This window comes from Metopolophium dirhodum, chromosome 4 (genome assembly GCF_019925205.1).
Source record: "Metopolophium dirhodum isolate CAU chromosome 4, ASM1992520v1, whole genome shotgun sequence".
Lineage (NCBI taxonomy): Eukaryota > Metazoa > Arthropoda > Insecta > Hemiptera > Aphididae > Metopolophium > Metopolophium dirhodum.
In genome coordinates, this window is record NC_083563.1 from 25027889 (window position 1) to 25052812 (window position 24924).

Genomic DNA, 24924 nt, shown 5'->3' on the forward strand with positions numbered 1-24924 from the left:
TATATATATATTAGTATTGCATTTATTTGTCTGCATATTCTAAATTTTACTTTCTATATTTTAACAAAATGTCTAAAAAGTATATAAATAATAATTATGACGTATACTATAAAGTTTTGGATAAACAATCAAATTTGTTCAAAGTCAAAAATATCTAACATGTTTAGGTAGGTACCTGTACCTACAATATCATATTGTAATATTGTATATTATATGATATAAATAAATGTGTGTATAATTTCAAATTTTTTGCTAATAGTTCTAAAATAAAGAGTATAATATGTTGTGCGTTTTTATAGTAGCATGATGCAGAGATGATTCATTTTTGTTTAGAAAATGATTCACTTTTTGACACCGTGTACGATTTTAAATTTTCTCTTCTAAAACAAAAAACATACGACTATATTGTCTTAAAAAATATAAATCCTCAAAGTTATTGTTCATTATAAAAACGCATATTATATTCTCCACAACTACAATGAGCAATTATTTTTATTTTAGAGTACACGATGAGATTAATAACTGTTTTGCCATAATATAGTATTGTAGTCGACGCAACGATTTCACTATAGAAATAACAGCCTTCACATTATTTCAGATTCGTGAACAACACGAGCAATCGACTGAGGTACGCGAAACTGGAATTGTATAATAAATATGATTTAAGCTATTCGTGTAACAATTTTTCGCCACGATTTAGATATACCAACAGGTACATAATATATAATAAATTATAATATACAAATCGCCACGTAATAAACACCTCATATTTTTTTCAGTAATTTTTTGTGACTAATTTGTTTGTGTATTTTGAAGTACCTATACATAATAATAATAATAATAATAATAATATAATAATAATAAAGTCGCACGTTTTTACGAACATATTTTTCGCAGGTTCTCATATTGTTTGCATATTAATATCACTATCAATATTTTCAACTTCCTATTCTGAATCGAAATGTTTGCTCATTTACAAACATCGGATTTTAAACCAAAATTAAAATCATAAAAATATTTAATATTCAAAAGTGTACTCAATTCAATCGTATTTGACGGATTGCACATTTGCACTCGTGAAAGTAATTTAGAATATCGTTACTCGATAATAACCTACGTACGAACGGAATGACATGCGTAAAATATCGAATACGTTAACTATTGTGATTTATTATTATTATTATTATTGTTATAACCGTTCAACCCGATACGACACGATGCAGGTTATTGTTCGTGACGACGTCCATATTTATTTATTTTTTTAAAATCACTAGAATTTAGTTTATGATCTCCATTTTGTTCGTGAACCTATACGGCACCTCAACGTATCGCTTCAAATTACAGGTTGGTTTTATATGTTTACAAAGTGTCCCGACAAACTCGTTATAATTGCATTGAAAACGAATTTTCTGGTTGTAATTCAATAGATCGAAATAATCGTGCGATTTATAGACGCGAAAATAAAAATGGTTGTACTTATTATTTTTATAACGCAACACTGTAATATAGTTTCAAAATGTACCTATGCCTGCATTATGGTAGGTATTATAGGTACTTTTGGTCTCCGAAGGACGTAAACGTGTTTTTTTTCAATGTTAATATGGTTTCGTTCTCAAATCGTGTCCATATGCTCAAATAATTATCTCTTTTGACTGCCGGACAGGAATAACATCTTAGTTCACCAATTTATAGTATACATTTTTTTTAATCTAATATTGTATATATGTATATATATTATGTACCTTGGTAGTTTATTTGGAAAAGTTTGATTGCATTATCTTTCTGTGCCTCTGTGTTCATAATATATATAATATGTGCACATTATATTGTAGTTTAGTGCGCGTACCGAGCGTAATACTGAATAGGCTACAGTGGAAAAAAAATGTCAATAGTTTATTTTCAAGATTATTTTTATTTTGTTGTTGTCAAGCTAAAAGTTAAATCCATCTACAGTGAATGATAGAGGTACGTATACTTATTTTTATCTGCATCAGCGAACTCATTAATTATGGTATTGCAAGGTATAAACTTATTGAGACCTGAATGTGCAGTGATTGGATTATGGTCTGTTATAAATTGTAGAGCCCCGTCGAACGGTCGGGTGAATTATTTTCACATTATTAAAAATAAGTAGGTAAGTAACTTTATAAATGACATGGAAAAAGTATTTTACATATATCTTTAAAGACATTTAAATTAACTGATAATATGATAAATGGTTTATTCCAAAATTAAATAGTTGGCCAATTATTAGGAAGTTGGAAAAATCAATTTGTGATACCTCAAACGACACAATATAAACATAGTTATTTAAATGAAAGTAGGTACTTATTACAAATAACGTATTAAGCCGATTATATCAATATAAATAAATAAATAAAAAATAAAAACGTTAAAAAGCCAAAATATTATGGACATGTTATCACACATAGAAAATGCAAATTCCTATAAATATATAATGAAAATATCATCAAGTCTTTACGGTTATACATTTTTGAATTACAACAAACAACGAAATTGATTTTATCAGAATTTGTATTGTTTCTGTTTTGTCAATTTTTTTTCTTGTTTTTCCCGATGGTTTAAGAAAAGTACGGTGTAATTCATACTATCACTCCGCTCAGAATCTAAAATAAAGATAATAGAAATAATAGAAAAGGGACATGATTTAAATGAGTGCACAAAATTGTTCAACGAGGATGATTTAGGTCTAAGAATAATAAATTATAGTAAGGCGGAGTTAAAAAAAATTGGCTTCTTGGAATTGGACGGTCGAAAGAAGAAAAACGGGTCAAGAAATAATTACTGATAATAGTAAAAGAAGGACAATATTAAAGAGTATGAAATATGTAAGGAAGTGGTCATCAATATAAACTGTCTGCAGTGACGATGGTGATCACAGTGGAGAGACATTAAGAGAAAGGCGAAAAGAATGATTGGGTAGAAGATTATCGGCTAGACGAAGACGATAATTTTATACCATAACTCATAAGGGTTCTTTAATAATTGTAGCGAGACTCCAGAATTACGGACGATTTTGAACAAAGGGGTGAGAATGAATAGAGTTAATTTAGTTAATCATTATTTTTAATTAGCTACGATAATATTCTACAACGTGAAATATTATAGGCACGACTTCAAATTAACGTGTAATAAATACATTTATTTTGTGAAACTCATTAAGGCAACATTGTTTGTTCAATAATTTAAATTAATTGTTTTATAAAGAACCAGTATCTTATTTTCTGTCAATTTTGAAATATTCTGTAAGAAATTGTAATTATGTTTTTTTTTTTTTGGTCAAAAGAAAAAATGTCCAAAATAACGTAATTCGTCAGTTATATTATACGGACACCCTGTTTTTTAGAAATGAAAATTATTTTTTTTCTTTAGAATATATTATTATACAGATGTATCTTATGCCATTGTACGCGGGGGGTTTTAACGATTATAGATCGATGACATAGAATTTCGTTAAAACGAAAAAAAGACGTGTTTCTTTATTTTTAACAGGTAAAGTTTTTATAACAATTTCAAAATTTTTAAACACGCAGGTGTGCCAATAGGAATGTCAACTTTATTTTTTCAAATGGTAACTACTATATTTTTAATGGATTCTGGTAAAGCTTTTTTTTCTGAAAATTTTGATAGTCAAATCATCAATTTTGGTTCACTAGTTTATTAACTATGGTCCTCTAAAGTTTAATAAAATATATATTAATATACTTTTAATTGAAATAATTGATATATGGTTAAATTACAAGAGCTCAATAATTTTTCCTTATAAAAAACTTTTATAACTTGAAATTTGAACCTTAAGTTCCCTGTATTGCTAGGTATCGCATGCAAAATATGAATTTAGAAGTTGAAATTCTTTAAGAATTATTCAATAATCGTGATTTAAAATAAACTATTTGCAAGATATTTAGATAAATAGTCAATCTCAATATAGGTTTGTACAATTGTACGTAACTTAGGCATACTTTTAATCTGAGTTAATTACAGATTTCCAATATTATTATAACAAGAATCAAATGCCATTACCTTTAGTCAACTAATAAAGAATCCAAATTAATGCTTTTGTAAGAAAACTATGATAGGAATTTATGATAGGATAAAAGAATTAAATAAAATGTAAATGTCCAAAACTAAAAAAATATGAAGGGTTATGAATTTCAACTCCTAAATCCATACTTTGCATTCAATACCTACCAATATAGGGAACCTATATGCTTCAAATTTCAAGTTTATTCCACTACGAGAAGAGCACCACAAAACATTGCACTTTTTTCATTCAACAATTTTTTTAACCTCCATACATACCTAAGACATTAATGTCAACAATTGAATACCATTTACCAATTTATTATTATTATTTTAAACACCTAATAAAGAATCTAAATTTATGATATTGTAAGAAAAGTAACCATGAAGTAATTAATTACGATTACCTATAATAACAAATTAAAATAATAATACTGATTTTGATGATTGTATGTTAAAGTAAAAATAATGAACTATGTTTGCCAACAATTTTGTATATATATATTTTTTTTTTTTTTGAGAGTGTCATTATATTACCGATCAAACTAGTTAAGTGTATTACAAGATAGTTACAAGTAAAAATTATTTATCTCTTGTAAATTAAACCTATACCAATTATTTCAATTAAAAGTATTAATGCATATTTTACTAAACTTTAGAGGACCATAGTTAATAAACTAGCGAACCAAAGTTGATGATTTGACTATCAACATTTTCAAAAAAAAAGCTTTACCAGAATCCATTTAATATATTAGTTACTATTTGAAAAAAAAAAAGTTGATTTTACTATTGGTACACCTGCGTGTTTAAAAATTTTGAAATTGTTATAAAAACTTTGCCTGTTAAAAATAAAGAAACACGTCTTTTTTCGTTTTAACGAAATACTATGTCATCGAACCATAATTGCTAAAAAACCCCGCGTACAATGACATAAGATACATCCTGTAGAATATATTCTAAAGAAAAAAAAATGATTGGACTTTCATTTCTAAAAAACAACCATAAATATAAATACCGTGTCACATACACCAAAATAGCCCAATGAATATTTAAATTTTTGGTGGATGTCATCAAATTTGGCTAACCTTCAAATACTTGATACGATGCCCCTGATTATCGGAAATCTGCATATTATGTACCTATAAATTATAATATTACTGCAAGTTTCAAAGATGAGTGAGTTTTAGTTAGGATAAATACTACTATTGACTATTGACAAATGGCAATTATTATAATGTATTAATAAATTATTTTGAAGGTAAAATATTATGTGCTTCTAACCTGTAATTCATATTTAAATTGCTAATCATTATTATTAAAACTAAAAATAGATATAAATTACTTAATACGTCAAAACAAAAATGATTGATTAATGATTATGTTTATCAAATATCAATGAATGAGACTGACAAAAGTGTATTTAAATTTAAAAAAAATATTACTCATTTAACTATTTACCGCCTCATTAGATTAAACAATGTACTCGATATTTTATTATATAAAATATGTATATTCATTGTAGAGAATTTATAATGATGTAAAAATAATATGCTTATAGAACAAAGTTCACAAAAATTATAAACTTAAGTATACCTAACCTAAACTACAGTACCTACCTACCTAGCTAATATGTATAATATATTGAATAATATATTTAATATAAAATGTAAGACGTAAATACGTAATGAATTGTATAATACTGAAAAAAAATGAGTAACGATTAATACAATGTACAACTCAAAGAATACAACCAGAAACCATGAATATAGACTTTTATAGCAACGAATCGGAGACAAAAAAAGTGTTATCGTCTCGTGGTTATAGATATTAACAACCGTTTATGAAATTATTTATACTTAATCTTTTTTTTACGATAAGGAAAAAACGTGTAAAATATTATGAAACACAATACTAAATTATTAAGTATTTTCTTTAGATTAGTTTATCCATGATAATATTTACAAGCTGAAAATTCAAAATCTTATAGTGTAAAATACTAACACTACCTATTCGAAAACGGTTGATGGCTCGTTTGCCCATCTAACTATAACTATTGGTATTGAAATACAATACGATTGTTATTAAATGGATAAAATCTAATGTTATTTAAAATAAACATCAATTTATGATCTAGGTATAATAACAGCATAATTTTGTAAAAACGTATCCAAAACTAAAATGATTTATAATATTATTATAGGACATGGGTAACAAGTAACAAGTAATATAACCAATTCCAGTAATGAAACTCAAAAGTGTCAAAAGTCAAAACCTACTAAATACAATGCTAAAAAAAGTTGCTATAACATATGGATAATATTAATATAGCTTATATAGGTAGTTTTTCAGTTTTGGGTTTATTATAGTGATTACCTACATTGAATACGAGCTCATACAATGTAATATTCCTGTTGTGAAAGTCTGTTTCAGTGAGTAGTGACGTATAAACATATTTAATGTATTTTCTATCTTGGGTTAGTAAAGTTCGATGCCTCCCTGCTCTCAATCGCTTAGGCCATAATATGTGGGTGTAATATGCTCAGCTAAATATTTTAATTTTTGTTACCATAACAATTTTATAATACAGGTGAATATAATGAAATAGCTTACGTATACATATTATATTATATACATAAACACACCTCCGAAATATTTAATTAAAAATAATTAGACACATACACCATACAGGATTTGGTAAGTCAGAGCTTACCAAAAATTATTGAAATTTTGTTTAAAATAATCGTTTGTTTACATTATATTATCATAATTTATAATATAGGTACTAAGGCTGACTCCGTGCACTTTGTTGACAGTAAAATTTGGTTAACTCTTATATGATTCAAAGTTTGTTCAATTCGTTATTTGGAGTTAGTTATTATAAAGGTAATGGTATTAAAAACTTAAAATAAATATAAAAAATAAAAGATATAATTTTAGTTCAGAGTTTAGTGATAAGTAACTTTTTTTTCTTACGGTTAACCAAATGCTAGCAGAAATCATAGGCACAACTAGATCTCTAAAACGTGGGGTGCTATGATTGTAAATGCCTCACAAAGCCGCGTGAATCTGTACGGTAGGCCTTTGTGGTAACTAACTTCTGAAAAATGCAATAATTAATGACCTATAAATACACAAGTAAAATAAATTGTCAATTTGTATTAATTTTAAAATATATATACAGAGAAAGAATAGAGGCAAAGAAGTGCGTTTTTTTGGTTTTTTTATCGCTCGAACAGTATTTTCGCAAAATAACCAGTCAGATTAAAACTAGGAAACTAAAAACTATAAGCCAATTTTTTTAAATATTAAACTAAAGACGATATAATATTTCCTTTCTCGTTTCGCACAACAATTTTATCATGTGGTAATCGTTATACACTTTTGTTGTTTAATTATTCAGATTGCAATAATATAATGTTTTCCACCTTACGTAATACTTTGCACGTTTGGTGCGGACAAAGATCCATCTCAGTATACACCGGCTATATCATATACCTACCAATTTCATGCTAGAAGACGCAGCTTACATTCTATAGCAATATAACCGTCATGGCAATATTATGTGTTTAAATACGTGGAAACACATACGGCTAAATATCTTTTTCTTTTAACATTACGTTAATTCGTAATAATAGTCTTGGGAAAATAAAATACCGATACGAACAAATATAATAATATGATCGTGACCCCGACCGGCACACCGCGGACACTGCAGTTACAGTAATATTATGATTGTACTATATTATGAACGTCGTTCCTGACGGTGTAAAATCACATTAGGTAGGTGATACCTATATGGTATGCCTATATCTTATTAAAACATCGATGAGATAGTATTTTTTATCAACGCTCATAAATCGCGCGATTCGTTACCATTAGTCACTGTACATACATTTTTTACACAAACACGGTTTTACTCTTATACTATTGAGAATTGTATTTATTTTATTACATTAATTGCGAGAAAATGACAGCTATTCGGTGTGGTTATATCGCGTTAGAATGGAGAATTGGAGTTGTAAACCAACCTTCGGGTTGAAAAAAAAAAAAAATATCGCGTTATACTATCATGGGCCAATATAGGACCATCCGCATTCCATATACCTACTGGCTACTACCCATGATATTTTATTGTATATACACTTGTACTATAAGCCAGTGGCTAAAATACTCCCCTGACACACTTAGTGTCCCTTAAAAATCAAAGTGTGTCATCTGAATGACAAATGCGTGTCAAATATTATTGTGCAAGGTAAATGGTATATAAAAGATGGGGGGCGGGGGGGTTTGAGTGTTACAACCTCCACAGGTTTTTTTTTGCTTTAGAAATTTTCCAAAGCCCAAAGGTAACAGTTAAATTAATAAGTGTGGTCCCCTGAAATCATATTTTAGGCCCCGCAATAAACTCCCAATAAGATGACGTTTACTCGCATACTATATATTGTGGTTGTCTCTGTCATGCAGGCGTATAGAATATAGTAAGTTTAAGTTCAGCATAATTGATTTCATATTGTTAGCTTTAATATTAGAATGGATTGCGGTTTACATATTAAAAAACTTAAACTTAAATGTAATTTTCTGTGTTTATTTATTTCGATTTTTTACGGTATTTCAATTTTATGTGAGTTATGAGTGCATAAAATATTAATGTTATAATTAACTATTTACGAATGCTATCAAAACACACTTGAAAATTAATATTTCGTAAAAAAACAAAGACTAGCACACAGAAAATCGTTTTATCATCAAGATTGATAATAGGTCAAGTCACTCTATAATATTTTAAGCTAACAACACAAAATTAGATCTGTTAAGCGAAAATTTGGTGTGCTGTACATTTTCATGACGTTTGTCGACGGAAACAACGCGCATGCGCGAGTATATCGTACCTATTTAATATAGACTATGTACCGTCCTCTTAAAGTTATTATTTTTGTTCATATTTATTTACACAATTGCCCGACACTATTTTAATGGAAATTTCGATGAGGGTTCAAAAGTTTGACAGTTGTTGGTACGAATAAAAATCAGCCAACACCAACCGTAAATATTGTAAAATGGTATTGCCGTATTGGTATAAATATATTATGTCACTGCGCCAGTCTGTCCATCTGTCTTGATTTTTGACTTCGTTGCCATGTTTACAACTCAAAAGTAGTACAAAGTATTATATTTTAGCTACAAAGACATTATATGTTCGACACAATTTACATTATTCTCTTTTAATATTATACATCGTTTTATTGACTTTAAATTGTATTAGTATTTTCGTTTAGATGGGCACATATTAATATTAGTATAAGTATATATTTTCATAAATAGTAGGTTAGCATTCAATACACTAATCATTTATTGTTTAGATATTTATTTTCCGTAACATATTATCCGAGAATTTTTGTTAAGCAATAGGTATACAACGTTTATAAGTTATAACACTATTGGTAACATTTAATGTGGGACTAATAAATTACGTAGGTACTTAAATGAACCAGAAAATATATAATCTGTCCATAGATTGCATTTTTTCCTTGTTGTTATTTTATATTTATTCAAAATTAATCCTCATTGGCTTACCTACATCTTTTGTAATTTTTAAATTGTTCATTTCACTCTGTAAATTGTTTGAGAAATACTAAGACAACACTTTGGAAAAAAGCAATTATAACAGAAAAAGCAGTTTAAAACACAAATGAAAGCTGCCTACTTTATATTTTTTTATACTCGTATTATTTTGAAAAAAAAAATGTTTCATTTACTTTTTAGTATCAATACTTATCAATTATCATCAAAGATAATTTTAAACTGAAGTCGTCTGTTTTGAAGGTTATTGACTTAATTATTTCGTTTATTTATTGATATAAACGCCAATCGGCTTTTTACATATAAATAGTAGAAAATAATACGTATAAAGCTAATTATTATTTGATGACATATAAATGTTAAAGATAACAAAGTATTAATACAATTAAAAATAAACAAAACACATTATAATTACAGAAATTTAAATCAACATTATTATCATTTAATGGGGACGGAGTGGCCGAGCGGACTAAGGCGTCGGCTGCGATGCAGCCGACCCGAGTTCGATACCTTGGCCGCGGGCGGCATTTTTCTTCGGGCAAGTCACGGTGTCCGGAGAACAAGTGCCGCCATCCCCCCACCCGGGGCACGCAGAAACCTACGGGTGCCCCATTAGAAATTCTGCCAAAACAGAACACACACGTGTACCAACCTACTCAATTTAAAAACCTACAGTGCCCTCCCTCACACCCAATAGCCTATGTTGCCGCGGGTTACCCAATAAAAAAAAAAAATTATCATTTAAGCTACGCATTGTACTAACAAAAGGATCATTCAATAAAAAGTTTGAACGGAAATTTCACACATAAGATTTATGAAGTTGTATCTAGTTGTTGAATTATAGTAAAGGATATCATGTAGGTTATACTATGCTCCTCTACGGCAATAGGTATAAATATATTATAATATATATTATTATTATTATTATTATTATATTATATTATTATATTATAATATATTATATTACCTATATTATAAATATTAGTAAGTACCATATTATGTTTGTACAAAATGAGTAACTATATATATAATATATATAATATATATAATATATATAATACTACGGTTCGTCGGTATCGAATAAATTAAATTATGTTTAAATTGAAATATTTGACTAATATTGTAAATTTTGAAATAAATTCTCATTTTCAATAATACATAAAACATAAATTATATACTTAATAGTAATATACAATATTAATGTACTATATAGTTACGCAGATATAAATGAAATATGTATATTATACTGATTTATGTTAAATATCAAACAAGTGATTTAGAAGTATTTAACAAAAAATATATTTCAATTTAAGTGTTACGTTAGTTAAAAATATATATAGTATTGTTATTTATTTTATTATTTTATTTATTTGTCATATAATATGTCTTACTTTTATAGTTTTGTCACGTATTAATAGAGGAATACAATTTATTAACAGTGGATTTAATAAAATCTTTAATAATCTAAATAAATAAACACAATAAACATAATATTATTACATTCTTAAAATAATTTACACATTACATGCGTCTTATTTTTTTAATTCGTGGTATGATTAATTTTGTTTTGTGTCCTACATTGTTTACTTACGGTTTACCTGCACTATCAATTTTAAATTACATTTATTTTTATTGTGATTTTTATTTCAAAACTTTGAAAGATATAAACTCAATTGATGATAATTATTGAAACTAAAATAATAGTTTGCAGATCTATTCATCTAGAGGTATATTGAAGTTTTCTACAAATTTAAAGAATATTCTTTAATTTAATATTCTTTACATTAAGTTTTTGAATATAATTTTTTTTTATTACATAACACCAATTCAGATTTTTAAATATTAATTTGTAGATTACTGTTATGGTTTGATAGTAAATTACTGTCCTTCAACACATAATATTATGTTATAGGTAGCCCTGAACAGTGGACACTGGATTTAATATATTATAGAATTTTATTTTACATAACAGCTATACAACATAATATAAATTATAATAATAATAATATATATTATACTGTAACACAGTCAATTCTCAATAGTTTGTGTAATACGTAGTAATAACTAATATAATACTATAGTATAGTTGGTGTTTGTCTAAATCTTATACATTATTTAAAATAAATAAAAATATTCTACATCTTCCAATGAAGAAAATAAAGATTTTTTTTGTTTAATGCACTGAAAAACAGCATTATGTGCAATCGTTACTAGCAAATAGTAATATAGGTATACGGGATGATTCTTTAAGCATGCTCACCCCCATTTTTAATTTGATAATGAATTTATGAAAATTGTGATTCTTGTAATTTTAAAGTACCTATACTGAAGGGTTATATTTTTAAACACTTAGATTGGCTCCCATATCGTACAATGACAAACCTAGAATCCTCAGTTCACAAAGTAATAAAAAAATACCCAATAACTACTGTTTGAATTCCAATTTGGATACATACCAAACTTGTCCGTACATAATACGAGTACAAGATCCTAATAGGTATTAATATTTTTTTAAAAATTAATAATATCTAAAAAAAATTAAGTATTTTTTAATTTGGCACCACCGCCAAAAAAAATTATTATATGAAGCTCGCAAGGACACGTCACGTCCTATTTCCCCACCCACCCTTAGGGCCTGTACTTATAATAATCATTATTACGTAGGTATTTATACTCGTACATCTACATTATCATATATTATAAAATAACAGCGGAAAACGGTGTGGGCACCGCGCAGAACACCGGTTAGTATATGTTGTATAGGTAGTTTTGAGTCGCGGACTTGTGCACACGCAAACCTACAACTGCTCTCTTGGTACGACTATATTATAATTGATGCACGCTTCGGCATTGTATGAAATGCTAAAAACATTTGCACAAAAATGTTTTGCATGAAAACTATATTATCGTTTAAACCCGGCGATGAGAGTTTACGTACGTACATCTACAACTTGTATAAGACGCGTGTAAGTGTAATACGACTCACATAATATATTGTAGACAAGAATGATATGATAATGTACGTATATAATTGTGATAACATTATGTTATACAGGTTATGTACAGTGTGTTTTATACTTTTATATCGTCGTACTTGCCCGCCTACTATCTGTTGTATTACTCCACTCCCCGCGGCAACTGTCTAAACTTTGAGACCCACACACTATACTACATAATATTTTTACTCTTTCGAAAACAGTTTTTGAATAGCATATTATACGCTCAGTAAATAGTAATGGGTTTTAGGATATACAATTTGTGGCCCCACGCGATTGATCCGAAACTTATACAATTTTAGCAAACTGTTTGCGAGACCAAAACGTTTGAAATTGTATAAATATTTGTCAATTGGCAATAGGATTTAAATAATTTAACAATTTTGAATTTGAAAAATATGCTCCGAACTATACGTAGAGTGCCAGAGTATAAACTAGTTTATAAATACAAACGAGCCACTATAAAAAATGGGCGTATTACAATATTATAAAATAGTAATGCAGTCAAAAATCAATAAAATAAACTCACATGCGCATCAAAATCCATAATATTACTCAATGCCCATATACAGGTAAAAATTATTAAACTCGCCCTTGCGCCCACCGCACATAAGGAAGTAGGTAGGTACCTAAACAAAATATGTTGTCTACCGTTAAGGTTGATTTAATAAAAAAATAATTATTGGCTTTGCAGGGGTTATAACCTTGAAAGGAAGACAGTCCACCCCGAGGTCCATTTGGTGTACCAGCACTTTGTCAAAAAAAAAAAAAATTGACACGTTACAATAGATCAATAAATTCAAAACCTGCGTTGGCGATAATAATAAATTGCGTTTATACCAGGACCGCGAAAAAAAAATCGATTTTTAATTTTACTTTTATTCGAGTTTTGATCAACCGAAAAATATAAAAAGAAAACGAACGTGTCTCCTCGGCGAAAAGCCTCGGCACTTGTCCGAAATTTAAAATAAAAAAAACCTTTGACATGACACTCTGCAGCCGTTGAAACATGCGGTATACTCCAGTTGTACGCAGGCATTTTACTTATAGATATTGAAGTAGGACTGAGATCGGGTACTCGACACAATACGCGATATACCACAACAATAATATTATAGATAATAGGTATACCACCCGATACACGTGACAATAATAATAATATTGTCAGTAAATAATGTGCGCGCGCGCGTTGTCGCCTCCGCCGGGAAAGACACGAAACGCGCTCCCTGCCGTCCGAGCGGTGCGGCGGGGTGGAGGGGCGCTGACCACCGGCGCGCCGCCGGCGAACCGGTCCCGCAACACCGATCGGCGGCGGCGGCGGCGGCGTCAGCAGCAGCAGCAGCAGCAGTCGGTTGTCGGTGAGTCGGTGTCTCTACAGTCGTTTACTACCCGTCCGACATTGCGGTCGTCGCGTCCAGTTTTTTTCTCGGTGCACCTGTTCCTCCCTCACATAATATCATAGTTACGGTGTTCCGTCTTTTGTCCGTTTTCTTTTTGGCGCCATCCCCGCCTCGTCGTACCGAGTCGGTTTTCGTCACGTACCACCCCCCTCAGCTCTTCCCACTGTCCGTTCTGTAAAAATATTAATTATATAATCGATCGTCGTACCGAGTGCACGTGGTGAATACAAGACTCATTTATAATCAACCAGACCTGCCTATATCAAAGACGAGCAGCGCACGCCCACACCATCCGTCGGATCAGGTAAACACCTTAATTTTATTGATAATATTTATTAGCTGCGATGATAATATTACTGTTTATGGATAATTGGATATCGACGATCCGAAAGCCGGTTGCCACGGCCAAAATCTCCCGTCCCCCGAGCCCGTGTCGGATGACATAATATTATTATAATACGTCGTAACGTGTCGTCCGGCGCTTTGTCTTCCCTGTACACTTGTTACATATTTATTCACGGCGATCACTAAAAACGAGCGACAGGTTGGGGTAACGCGATATTGGGATGTATAATATATATTTTCGTATAGGTATACGACGCGTTGTTATCGTCGATCGATACGATAACGCGATACCCGTGCGATGGATTATACGTTTCAGACTGATATCGAACCCGTCCTTATCGATGTATAATAATAATAATATGACTGGTAGGTAGGTAGATAGGTTGATAGGCGATAGTTTTTTCGCAGAGTTCCACCGGGTGACTTGAATGCTGGTCTACCGAAAGGGTCTATTATTATAGTTCTAAGCCGAAAACGTGCGGCACGGTCTGCCGAACACGCTCGAGCGATGCGCTGTTCCCATGCTCTGTGAATATTCAAAAGCAAATAATACGTTATTTTTTTAACCGTAATTATTATTACGAACACAAAAAAACGCAAATAATTTAACAGTTGTGGGTCGTCTCTAGACTTCGGTAAGGAATACGTTTGGTTTAAATACGATTCATTTAAATTGTTCTGTAATAATTATTGTTTTTGGGTTATTGTATTCTCGTACATAATTATTAAAATTGTTTACTTCATTAGCGATTGTTGTTATAATTTTCGAAGAGAACGACTTAACCATTATAATAATATCATATTATTCGATCATAAATATTTTATAAATTACTATTCTGTTGTGAACACAAATATTTGGAAATTTAACGACTGTCATTAAAATTTAAAGTGTCGCATGACTACTATTTTGATTTTAAATAGACATTTCTTATGACAATCTAAAAACGATTATACCGTGTCGATTTATCAGTTCGATCCCACCCAGTAAACGATTAGGTATGATATCCACCGTACTCATTTATAATTAAAAATAAACGTCAAATTAGCTTGAACCATTTTCGAGTAAAAACATTACCTATCGTAGAAGTTTTAGAATTAAGCAAACTCGTGTAAACACTAATATTATGTACCTACTTATTTAAATTTAAAACGAAACATTATTATAAGGGTGTCGTTAAGTTTTGAAGGTCACTGTAATTTTCTCCAATAGTTTAATAGGTTTATATTATAGTAATTGTACAGTGACTCATATAATATTTAGTTACATATATTTCAGACGTTGACTAAACAATAAACTAGAATAATATGAAATATTGTAAAAAAAATAATAGGCTACGAAAACTGGACCAAGATCGTAGGAGTGCATTGTTCATACACTATATGCATTGCAACACAGACACACTATATTATGTACTCTGTCTTATAATAATGTATCCAACGGGTGATTAAAAATAATGTACGGGTGGCATTGTGTTGAAATTTTATAAGTAGGTACTCGAATCGAATTTAAAAACGATGGAAAATAAAATTTGTTTCGTACAATGGCGACCGTCCAGATATGCGGATCGTGTCCGATAAACCTTGGGCGGACGGGATGCCGTCTGTCGAATTTTAATATTTTTATCTGAAGTCCATTGTAGTTTAGTCGGAGAATATGATAGTATTATATACCAATGATACAATCCTTGGTCGATGTATAACTTTGCTGAAAAATCATATTGACGAATCATTATTATTTGGGTAAAGAAAAAAAGTAAACGATAAGTAAGCAAGTTCGGGTTTACTTTTTTTTTTTAATCTTCAGTATACAGTTTTAAGTAGTTTTAACGATTGGGTACGTTTGTAATTTTCTTGACGGTCATATAATATGTCAACGTCAACGGTATAAATCTCGAAAAGACTATTAAAAGTTTTTAAGATTTTAAAATACAAGATTACTACGAGTTAGGGACGAGGGTGGTGTGACGTGTTACGCGTAGGTGGTAGGTATATTATATATATATAATATATACGACATTTAATATACCTTGACTTCGTGTTAGTGATCTTGTATAAGGAATGAAAAATAATAAACGTAGTCCTTTCCGTAATGCTTATATCGTTCATTTCAAAGTTTATTTCTCGATAGTATAATACAGGAAATGCCGTTTATTTTTGTTCGAGGACGATACTTCACAGTTCACACTATTATAATACATCTTCTATTATTATACTGTTCATGATTTTGGGCAAGGGCGAATGTTAACTTCTACGACCATTTGTTTTTACATTGATTAATTTATTTTATAAAAACCAACTTTGAAAGTCCATTATTGCGACCTCATGAATTAAAGTACTAAATCAATGTCATAACACTTTATTATAATTATATAACAATTGCATATCATTATCTAATATTTTGTTTCAGATATTTCGTTGACGATGATAGGGCATTTATGTATAAGTTTTTTTTGAACTGTTTATTATTTTTAATTTACCAGCTTAATAATTAAGTTGAATTTAAATAATAAGGTAATCAATTACATTGATTAAATATACTATAATTTTAACTTATTATGATAATCACGAATTGGTCCCTAGAGGTAGGTGGTGCGGTTAATGAATAATATTATTAAATTTGATTACATATTGGAATTTCGTAATTTTAAAAGCTAATAATATTTACTGATTCTATAAAATAAATTTTGATGTTTAATCACATAAGCAACCTATGTACTATAATATAACTTGAGATTTATTTTAACTTATTTAATGGTCCTGATAACTACGAAATAACCTGATTTTTTTCTTTAAAGATAAAACAAGTTGTATATTAAAATATCTATAATCTAAAAAAACACTGTGGACAGTCCAGTTTAGTACAAGTTCTGGGACATAATCCGAAGGATTACATTTATGATTATTTATTTATTTATGGAACATCAAAAACATTTAATACGAAGAAAAATTATATGAAGTGTTGATAGATATACCGTATAAGCATTTTTTGTGGTAAGAGCAGGAAGTATTAATCTTAAAAGTTTAAATTAAATAAAAATAGAATGGAATAAATAATACTTAGTACATAATAAAAAAATCTATCCTTACATAATTATAAGAACGTATTTTTGAGCAGGGGTCAAGAATTTATCGAAGGATCTTTTTCGGCACCTTCCCGTGTTACTTGTTATCTATTTTCTGGTTTGTGTCAACTTCCTGTCTATAGTCAGCAGGAGGTATCATAACAACTATCGAGATCACTCCATTGTCTCGTAAATATTTTATCTATTTTTTTAATTTTTTTTTTGTCAATGTTCAGTCCTTCGAATCATAATAATGTTATATTAACTATACACCGCGATACCATCATCACGTACCACTACCGTACCGGCGAACCCTGTCGTGCATTACAAACAAATAAAATACATTCCTGCCGGTCGATGTCCACGTGGGGAAATTGATCGATAGGTTAGCCTACGCGTTGTCCGTTGGGTTATAATATGCACCTATAGGTATAGTATTATATATATATGTATATATATTATAATATGTAGATATATAAAAAAAAACGTAGGTATAATAGGTAATAATAAATAAATGGATTACGTTAATAATTTAATATACGACCTTGTCGGAAAGTATAATTTTTTTCGAGTAATCTATTTTTTTCGAACCACTCGACCGTAGTACTGTAGGGTATAGGTATAGAAAAATATGTTATACGCGCGAGTTCTTCGATCTCCAGTATACCATATAATAATAATGAGCAGCATTTGAACCGGTTAACTGGAACTGTGCAGGCGTAGGTACAGCTGCTGCATTCGAAAACTGTTTGGTAGAAAGTGAAGGGGGTTTTATCGGTATTTGTCGTTGGTCCACTCGATGTACATATTATTATACCTATACCTATAAGATATAAGGCACTTGAATGAAAACTTACGTTTTTATATGTGTACGCCGTCGTGTGTTCGATATAGCGTGTACACTTGATAATACGTATTGCTAGCAGAGTTTTCGTGTCAAGTGAATAGTTTATTACCCCATACGGTCTTGGAGAACGACGTCACATGCGCATCATCGTTTTTGAGAGCCAGCCAGAACACAAGTGTTATGGTATAATATATAGTGAGGGTACCTACTTCGGAGACCTAAAAACAGTTTTTGCTGCGTAAATACCAACGAGTGGATATATATTATGTGGATATGTTTTCGTAACAATATTCTTGTGCTGCGTTAAAGTGTGTTCTGATGTCTTGTGATTGCATTTACAGTCGTTTAACGAATTTTATACCATTGGAATGGCTGACCTACTCATCAATAACTAGTCAAGAATTCTGTTGTCATATATGCTCGAGACGGTACTTATATAAACATCACGAATTGTGTTGGTTTTCTTTTTTTACTCTCAATAACTTAAATAAGACTTTTATTGAATCAGTTTATTTATACAGATTAAGACGTGTGTATTTGTATGGTAATTTAAGCAACCTACTTGATTTACCTAAGCATAATATTAAAATTAAATTAGATCGATCCTTAATCAGAAACGATACTTTCTACTTAATTTAATCTAATAATTAATTCTTAATGATCTCATATGTTTAATAAGAAAGTACTTTCCACAGTAAATAAGTATATATTTTATTTGTACTAAAAACGAACAGTATAATTAATATAAACTATAATATAATATCAATGTTTTGTGGACTAAAAGATAAATTTACTGTCATAAGCTGTAATATTTACAATATTAAAATAATCATAAATAGGTAGCAGATTTATGAATAAATAAATAAATAATTTTAATTTTCGTGTAAAGAATACAATGAATAGTTTCCACATATTTACAAAAAAACTATTTTATGATACAACTGCGAGATAACTTATAGTTCATACTCACTTCACGAGTAATAGTTAAACAATATTTTAGACGTGATAAATAATATATCATATTCTACACCGATTTTGATTTTTTCAACTCATAACAATATAATAAACATATTATAATTTCATAACTGTAATAACAATACTCTTAAACGTTGACATCACAGTATCCATTTCATTTAAATTTTTACAATCATATCCATATTATGTTTTGATTTACTATAGACGACCGACGATCGTCAATAATATTTAATGGTCCTATTGATCCCGTAGTCTTGGGGGCAGGCACATAAGTACTCACGATTTAGCTTAACATTTGAAGGTATGAAATTAACACGACTGTTAATATGCGCGCGTGTACAGTGCATAATTTTTATTGCTGTAAGGTCGATCGAAGGTCGAAAACTAAAAAAAAAATCGTGCAATCTAATTACTCGGAAAATCACATTTAATTGCTCTAGAGTCGACGGTTGTTTAATAGGTATAACGAACGCCGTCGCATTTACATCGTTGTACTGTTAGACAACAGCGTTACATTTTACCGGAATTGTTTGTAAGTAAGGTGAATCGACGAATATTATTTTTCTTTCTATCAATGTTATAACCTCGTAACCGTGTTATCCACTAAATCCCGTAGAAGACTTTTTTTCCCCATGAAAACGAGAGTGCTCGCTCATCCAACACGATACGTATTCGACTATTCGGTCGGATACACTTGGACTCCTTCGTCTGTTTATTTCAATAATATATCGTTCTTTAATATGTCACAGACGACCGACCTAAACCGTTAAGATATACGTATGTAGGTAAGTACTCGAAATTAAATTCAAGCGAATCGATTTTGAAAATTATCTAATATCTTGAAGAACATTTGCTTAATTATTTTACAGTTAAAATTATTACAGTTAGATATTCATATAATGATTAACTATTAAGTAATATCTAATCGAGGTAATGATCGTTAATAGTTTCAAATTAAACACTCAAGAAAAAAACAATAATTATAGCTGACAATATGGTAAATTTTGAAATCGGCAAAATAAAAAACAATGTACTTTGACGTGTTTTAGAAGTTATAGATCTTATGCCGATATCATAATATAATAATTTGGGCTTTTTTTAAATTATTATCATTTGTTCTATACGTGTATGATATATTATTGTTGTTTATATTTTGACCCGTGCCATGGTTTGTCTATTGCATAGACATAGAATATATATTATGGTCTATTGCTATATACAAATCATTATTCATGCGTAAACCTGATTATATGATATTATGTGTTCTACTCGTGACCAGTTTGTCCAACATCCGATCAACATATTTAATTTGTGACAAAAATACTAACACGTATGATAATATTGATATTGAATAATGTTTTGTTGAGTAATTTCTTCACGAACAGCAGAATACTTTCTTCTCAAACAAATACTAGTGGTCAATAGTATTTTCTAATTTTTCCTAGGTATATTCAATTAAATTAAATTTATTATTACAATCCTATATTTGATCTATGCATACACATGTAATAATTGTTTTTCAATTGTTTCACCAACTCCTAGGTTGTGGTATGAATTGAAATAAGTAGACTACAATGTTGTTTTTATTTCATTTTTTTTTTTTTGCATTTACCGGTAATATATTTTAGTATAGTTTTAGCTACATAACAGTATGAGAAGTAGATTCCGTTTCAATTAAATTTTTATATTCAAAAATCATATTGTAATTATTTGGTTATTGACCTCAGTGTAATGAACAATGACGTTTTTATGCATTTATAACTATAGTTTTCCACGTTGCAACTACAAACCGAGTATCGATGTCTATTGTCTTAAGCAATGATCTTTAATATTATAAAAAAACGTCATTGTTTCATGTTATATACTGACGCACAAATATACCGGAAATTCTTAACGAATTCCTAGGTTCATTTTTCAGATTTCTCATTATCATTATATTTTAGTGTCAAACATGAGGTTATTCTACACAATATGTTTCAAAAAACGTGGTCAAAACTTATAACTCATTAACGAAACGTCTTTAAATATATTGTTGAAAAATGCTCTCAAAGGAAAAAAACCGTTCTCATTAACATATATTTTCTGAAAAGCATAGTTTTTCACTTTGAATAAATACAACGGGTATTATATATGTAATAAATGTGAAATACATTAACTAATTAATTATCTAATTAGTAAGTAACGGAAATGTTCTAAATTAACAGAAGTTCACTAAATTATAAAAATTATCTAACAAAATTTGTAACATAAATGAAATAAGTAGGTAGGTACTTATTTAAACAATGCATCACGAAATGAATATCTCATAGCATTTGAATATTTAATATAAAAAAATTGTTATTAAAGCAAGGAAAATGCATTTAATTGTTTTTAGTAGGTCTTTTATTATAGTTTTGTGCAGTATGCGAATTACTGAATTCAAAAAAAAAATCCTGAAATATTTCTGTACAGTTAATTGTTACATTGGCTATTCGTTTTTAAGTACAAAATAAGTATAAAAAATTCTAAAAATGGTATTATTTTACACCAAATATTATTATTATATAGGTTGGTTAGAACCTGCTCGAAATACAAATACATAAATTCAAAATATTTTATTAGAAATATTATGTGACACTTTTGAGGATTATATAAAAGTGTGCCTTATATAAGATTTAATAATATATTATATTGCAAACAAAAGTTATTATAAACATATTTTCTCGATTTCTCGTTATTCTTCAATCGTTGACAGTTTAAAACCGTATGTGGAATAGGTACAACAGTCTAAACTCTAAATGGTTATTTCAAATTCTATAAATGTCCCAACGAAATAAATTGGCCAATCGATTATCGCACACATCGACTATTGGGAAATGTCACGATCGTTTTCGTTAGTCGCCATCTATACTTTCGAGACAGACACGTTTTAAACGAAAAGTGTTTAATTTCATCGACACAATATCGATATTATATAATATTTTACATCCGTGCAAATTGATATTTAACTTTTTTTTGCCGACCGTTTTTTTGTGTACCTACCTACCTATATTGTATTTAATCTTCTTCGCACAACGAACGCTTGCGACCGACTGACCGATACGTGATAATCCGTAAGACCATTGTAATGGGATTTCTAGGTGTACACGAGCGGATAAAAAAATAAATAAACGAAACGGACGGGCACAAAAAAAAAATTTCGCACATCTAGTTTACGTGGAAAAAAAATAATAAAAATGAGGTACCACAAGAGTATGACTATTGAAATACTATAATAATATAATACCTGCTATTCGCCATTTTATAGAGTGGAACCGTTTACACACAGTGATGGTTCAGGTCCGTTTTACCGGAAATAATGTGATTTGCGTGTTATACTCGAAAACAATGTGGCTCGAAAATCGTTCATTGTGTCCGAGAGAATAACCCGCTGCAGTGCAGGCCCGTTCGATATAGTTTATTATTCGATTCTTGTCCATAGCGTGTGTGTACCTATTGGTTATTACGATTGTGGTCACACGCGTGTACGCTATATTATATTTTGTAGTTTGTGGAGGCGTTGTTTTTTTCGCCGTGACACGCGGGCCATAACATTTGAAAATATTTGTCATGACCATAAACAAATACATATATATATATATACCTATATACGATACCTACCTATGCAGAACCTATGATATTATATTGCCCAACTACGTTATCCTGAATCACTGCCGATATCGGTCAGTGTCATAAAAACATTTACATCGTATATAGCTACAGGAACTTAATGTTGTTTAAAATTTAAATCAAAATCGCTGAGAAAACCCGCTCTTTTATTAGATCACTGTTTTGGATCGTTCTCCTGTAAATCCTGCATTTTAGGCACAGCATTAAGATTTTGATATTATTTTATAACCATATTATACCAGTGTAATAGGTACTATTATAAAAATATATGATTTTATTGTTTATATTTTTCGATCGCGTATAGTTGTTTGGTCAGAGCGCATAAATCGTATCAATTTCTTTCATATAAACGTAATACGTACACGTGTTTTTTGTTAAACTGTATTTGATAATATTATTCCTATGAAAAACAAGTGTAAAAATCACTGACAACTGAAAAAAAATAATCAAAATTGTACTTTTTTTCCGGATAATAAGCCATTTAAAAATTCTTATTGACGTCTTGTTCGAAGTTTTACATTGCCTTAATTATAATATTATTTATATTATTTTTTAATAGGTACGCAATTGATGATACCCAGTATAATGCAATAGGATCTGCAAATTAATACCTATATATCTATGGTGGGTACTTGTTTTATTTACACATACGCATATAATGTACAAAGTACATATACCTAAAATATCAGAGAATATATTATATAATATGATGTAAGATTCGATGTTGATTTGCGTATACTCAGTTGACTTATTTATCTTGTATATTTTTACTATATTTATTATTTATTGCATTTTTTCCAAATTTCCAAATTATTATATTTCATAATAATAAATTCAATAAAATTGATGTATGACGTAACACTGTTATGGAATGTATTATGAAACGTGGGTGTGAATTTTTCATTATTATTATTATTGAATATATGACTGTAAAAAATTTCTACCCGGTACATACATACTTTTCATGGATATTATAACATTTTTCCAATTACATCGTTTAACTATAATTTTCTATTATATTTTATACTTGACGCGGCACATATAAACTTCGATAATCATCTCACGACCGATGTTAGTATGTTACTTACTAGCGAGCGGAATCAAAAACCTATTCTGAGTTCGACGAAAGCTGCGGATTTTAAGGGTACTTTAATTATTTTATTGATAGGTATCCTTAAATCGTTATTTGAATGTAGAATGGTCTCTCCCCAAGATTTTCGTCCCACGTACGGCTACACAATCACACCTATTTTGATGTGTCGCATGATTTGTCAAGATTTCTGACAATGGGCGTGAAATGTGACTGTCCTTTGAAAGTATACGGACATGCAAAATATAGGTTTTCGATTCCACTCGCACTAACACGAGACCGTATTCAAAGTTTGTATGGAAATCACCGCATTGTATATATTATAGTTGTATGTATAATAGCTGGTAGGTACACCTTGTAATATTAGAATTTTTCCAGTGTTGTTGAAGGTATGTGCATGTGTGTGTGGATTGAATTTTATACATTATAATGATATGCAACATTGGAGCCAGCTGTTCATCGTGGTGAACGTATCCGAGTAACGTGCCGTAAACAAGTCTGCAGCTCGATGTAGTTATATATATATAATATATATATAGTGCATAATAGTATACCCAATGTTGCGTGATGACATTTTATCACAATAATCATGATAATAATATATGTAATCAATTATATTGTAATTCTTAAGGGAGGAAGCCAGTGTTTTCATCGTTTCGTGCGTACGTCATGTGTAGCCGCGTATTAGAGTACCTATATTATTTTATTATTATTATAAATCTTATGATAAATATTAATCGCATCGATTATTGTATTATATATCTATATAGTTGATACTCTGTGCGTTCGCGCAGTTGAGCAGCTGTTGTGCAATCGGGTTTTTACATGTTTAATTTACAACAATATTATAGCAATATATTAGAAAGCAAAATGACTGCCGGGCGAATCGATCGAGTGTACGGCGGTCGGTGACTGTGTACCTATATTGTATGCGTTA

At 29.7% G+C, this 24924-nt stretch overlaps 1 protein-coding gene across 2 annotated transcripts in view; it reads left to right on the forward strand.

Moving 5' to 3' along the window:
• Window positions 1–1879: 1879 nt before the first annotated feature.
• LOC132942478 (uncharacterized) overlaps window positions 1880–24924 on the forward strand; it is a 69710-nt gene continuing 46665 nt past the window's right edge. Inside the window, exon 1 of one of the 2 annotated variants that reach the window (XM_061010894.1) lies at window positions 1880–1965. The gene's annotated coding sequence lies outside the window, so the exon portion shown is untranslated. Of the gene's footprint in view, window positions 1966–13977; window positions 14325–24924 lie in introns of those variants that run through there. The other variant, XM_061010893.1, reaches the window with a different exon arrangement.